At 36.1% G+C, this 4,597-nt stretch overlaps 1 long non-coding RNA gene across 1 annotated transcript; it reads left to right on the plus strand.

Moving 5' to 3' along the window:
- Positions 1-308: 308 nt before the first annotated feature.
- LOC136802473 (uncharacterized) lies at positions 309-3,003 on the plus strand. Its single transcript, XR_010846013.1, has 3 exons — positions 309-403; positions 867-1,121; positions 2,616-3,003. It is a non-coding gene; the product is annotated as an uncharacterized lncRNA (long non-coding RNA).
- The last annotated feature ends 1,594 nt before the right edge of the window (positions 3,004-4,597 follow it).

The following is a 4,597-nucleotide window of genomic DNA, read 5'->3' on the forward strand; positions in this document are numbered from 1 at the left end:
TTATTGAGAATTGTTTTTTGTATAAGTTTTTCATAAAAAGATGTCTCTATAGAAGTGGTACGACTCGATTTTTCCGGACACCCCGTATTGTAGAAATGTATAAACGGTTGACTATAGAAAAACCATATTTGCATTCTGTGATAAAAATTCAACCAATAAGAAAGTTTTGATAAAATTAGAACCATGATAAAATCAAAAGAATTCCATTGTATTTCTTAATGTGTGATACATTCTATTCCGAACACCTCATTGGATGAATTTTGAAACAAGTGAATAGTAAATAGCTCTTATTATAAAGCCTCATTATAAAAAGAGACGAATGTAGGACTTGAAAATCAAACGAAAAGCAAATTTCAAGCAAATAAGTATACAGTGCCAATAGCGAAATTGCCGACAACAGAAAGTAAGTAAAAATTGATTAATTAATCAGATTTTTGAAAGTACTGACTTTTCCAAAGAAATACTTTTTCAATAACTCCATAAGAAACCAATATTGAACTGAGTGACTAGATATTGAAGCCCCGGGGGGGGGGGGACTAGGGTTAGCGAATGAGGGGTATGTGAGGACGGGACCTCTGAAAACCGACCCTTAGAGAGACTTTTTGAATTTTTTTTTTCGATTTTTGAAAAAAGTCATACCCTTAGAGAGACTTTATTACAATTTTTTCTCTGGAAATCAAAACATTTCCTAAAAATCCTGATTTTTCCGACCCTTAGAGAGACTTTGAAAGGTGAAAAACCCGACCCTTACCGTCCGCACATACCCATCATCCATTTTTGCCTATGTACCCTCCCCCCCCCGGGATTGAAGCAAATGTTATCGTTGAGCAAAATAAACAGAAATCTTTTGCTTGGTTTTTCTTTAGGCAATGGGCATCAAAGTACTCATTTTATTCACCGCGGTTTTGGCGATTGCTTATTCCTATCGCATAAGCAATGACAACTCTAATATAGGAAGAAATTTCTACCGAGCGCTAAAAGATATGATTGGTGAACGTGTGACGGAAAAAATGGATCCTGCAAATGATGAATGTACATTCGGAGGTCTTTGTACTAAAGATTACAGCTTCGGATGTCATAAGTATGTAAAGAAATGTACTGACAAAGGATTCAAAGAAATCGTAAGAAATATTTTGAATGCATTTTGGTTTTGCAGCTCTCTGTGAATGTATTGTGACCACTTGATTGACAAACACTTTCATATTGCTACCCAGCTGGCGCACAACGTTTTTTCGACGTTTATCTAACGTTCACAACGTCCATATAACGTTAGGTGAACGCTGAAACAACGTTGTGTGCCAGCTGGGTAGTGGTAGAAACTTCCAAATAGCACCCTATCTACATTTACGTTAACTGTGCCTGAAAAAACTATTCTTGTTTTTCAAAGCACCCCTCTCCCCGGGATTTCCCATATTAATTTTCGCCCATCATTTTGCAAGATTACAAGGAAGAAAAGGGAAAGCAATAGACGTATTATGAGACTGAAACTGTGGTTTTCTTAATGATTCTTAAGAAACACTAGCCGTATGCGTTCCAATCCAAGCGATTCGCTACATATCTGAAAAAACTCTAACGGAAGAAAGATTGATGATACAATTTTGATTTTAAGAAATAAAGGAGACAAAAAGATAACATTGCAATGCAATTTTTAACCACAATAAAATAAATGGCTAAGTAAAATTATATTTTAGATCTTCTTAGCCATCGTGGCTGGCCATCGTGGCTAGACATTCGAGGGTGACTTTGAGAGACTTTGAAAAGTTTTGAAAGTGTTAGGGAGCCGCTATTGTAAACAGAAATAAGAATTATTCAAAATGAAAAATAAAATTTGGGAAGAATGTTGATTTTAACCCAACCACCTCCAAACTTCCTGCATAGAAAATAATATCTTGGGGTCTCAAAGTTAGTCTAGTGGTAGGAAATCTGTATAAGGTGCAAAAAGATGATGGTTCAACGCCATGAAGAGGAGGCTTTGTAGAGCTTTGTTAGATTTTCGAAAACTTTTTACAAAATGTTGCAAACACGCACGTTTTAGCGTATTAATATGTAGATTTCGGGAGTGGCAATAACGGTTTAAACGATGTAGAAGCTAGAATTTGATATTATGCCGAAACTACTTTAAGGCGTAGAAACTTTCGCGATTTTCGCGAATTTTGGCCCTTTTCGCGAAAGTAAATGTCTTTAAAAATGCTAGGAAGGGCCATTCGCGAAAGTTTATGCTCGCGAAAAATTCTTGACAAAATAGAAAATCTGTAAAACTTCAAACTTTGAATAAAATGTAACTTTTATAACACTTTTTAGCCTCCTAAAAGACCTAAAAGACTAATAAGTCAAAGGACAAATGTTTCAAGCCAACCCAAGAAATATTTGTCCTTCTAAGTCATTTTTTCATGTGAAAATTCTCAATTTTACGTCTTGATTCGCGAAAGTTTATGCTCGCGAAAAATATTTTTCCGTTAAATTCGCGAAAGTAAATGTCGTGAATTTCGCGATTTTTCGTCATCGCGAAAGTTTCTGCTCGCGAAAGTTTGTACGCCTAAAGTAATGTTCTTGCATACAACAAGGTAAGAATTATTTCACAAAATTTAAGCAATGAATAATTTCTGTAACTTTAGGGAACTTGCTGGCGTCAATGTTACTCAAACTCGAAGACATGGTGTAGATTAGCAGACACATCCAGACGTGACCAATTCTTTTCTTGTGAAAAAGATTCAGATTGTGCTTACACTGGAGGATTAGGAAAACCTGCTAAGGAGGCTTGCGAACTTTTTAACTCCGAGCCAATGTGCCTTGAATCAAATCCTTAAATGTTTAAAGAGGAAGAAAATTTGACTTTGTCAATGGTTATGGACATATGAAATATGTTTCTCCTGAAATTATGTATCATATCCGATTTTATAACTTACACAATAATTTTGTCGATTTTCTTTTGTTTAATTTCAAGTGCGTTTCTTTGTAATTTTTGAAAAATGACTTTTTTAAATATTTTTTTAACATTCTTGATACCGTGATACCGTTTTACAGCCCGACTGGCGTGCCAGTCTACAAAGTCGGTAGATAAATTGCCGAAGTTACGATGACAAAAGTAACGCACACTAATTGATGGGAAGCACATAAACCAATCTAGATTTCAACATAGGTGAGATATTTTTTTCACACATATAACAAAATAACTTACGCTGTTTCGGACACTTCTTGAGTTTAGTGAAAGCAGTCCGTAATGATTGTGATATTGACGATAATCGTTTCCGCTTCATTTGATCCATTTTTCCTAAATAAAAAGAAAGTAAAACATTATTTGAACTTGAACTTTCAAAATATTGAAATCATCGGATCATCATTCGTTTTTGTTAGCAGTGAAGCTGTAAGTCTAATCTTTGGGAAGAGAATATGGATATGAGTTTGATGCAGGGGTGTATTTAGAATTGTTAGGTATCGCTGAATAGTATTCTATATGATGGACCAAGGGACCACACTAAGGGTCAGAGAAATAGGAAAACTTAAACTTTTTACCCCCGGAAAGATCGAAGTTTGGTCAAAATTGGTCAAATGTTTTCTCCTTTTTAGCCCAGTTAAGGGTCCGAGGGTCGAATGTCGGGCGGCATCCCACCCTAGTATCCTCCCCCGGGGGAAAACCCGTTTGCAAATGCGCACCCCCTGCAAATGCAAGGATTTGTCTGACTGCCAAATATATTCTATCTAAAATCGATGCAAATTTTGTTATCGATTTGTGAGCGACCCCTAAGCAGACGATTCTTTGGATTTTTGTGTTTTGATGAATATGGAATAACTTTGAAAATACTTAACCAATTTTTAAGATAAACGACCCTTCATTTTTCTCTCAAAGGTAAAAAACTTTCAAAATAAAATTACTTTAGTTTTCAAAAATTGAGTGGAAAATATTGCCCTGTCCGTACCCTTTTCTTGGCCAGTTATGACAGGTTTTCTTGACAAATTTGACAGATTTGATAACCTACCTCCATACCTCTTTATCATTGAATATCCACTTGGTCTTGCAGGCCATATTTTAGAAAGGCAGGACAGCGTCCGTTGGTGGCCAAAAAGGGCACTTTTTCTTTTGTTTTTCTGCTAAAAGGGTTGTTTTTACCAAAATTTTAGTAAGGAGCAGCGTTCAATGATCGGATGCTAAAAGAGCATGTAAAATGAACTGGCAATGTAAGTTTGGATCACTAAAAGAACACTCCTCCTGTCTGCGCGGCTTGCAAAAACCTCTCATTGATTAACCTTACTTGATACTAGCCTGGATATCCAGGCTGTATACTATTTCACAGTCTAGTTTTTTATATTTTATGTTCTGTTTACAGGTCTCCCTAGAGTAACCTGATAGCAGCTGTAGAGTTTTCTTGACGAGACACGCTGGGGGGGGTCCACTTTTACGGTATGACGGTATTGGGCCTTTTTACCCCCGGTAAATCGGTATTACGAGAAAAAAACGACGGGATTACGGTATTTTATCTTCTACCGGTATCGGTAACCTGTTTTTTTGTCGGTATTTCGATATTTTTATCAATAAAAAACGGTATTTCGGTATGAAACTATTTACCTTACCTTGTAAACCTAGTTTCTTCGTCAGTTT

This window comes from Clytia hemisphaerica, unplaced genomic scaffold (genome assembly GCF_902728285.1).
Source record: "Clytia hemisphaerica strain Z4C2 unplaced genomic scaffold, Clytia hemisphaerica genome assembly, whole genome shotgun sequence".
In the NCBI taxonomy this organism is placed as follows: Eukaryota; Metazoa; Cnidaria; class Hydrozoa; order Leptothecata; family Clytiidae; genus Clytia; species Clytia hemisphaerica.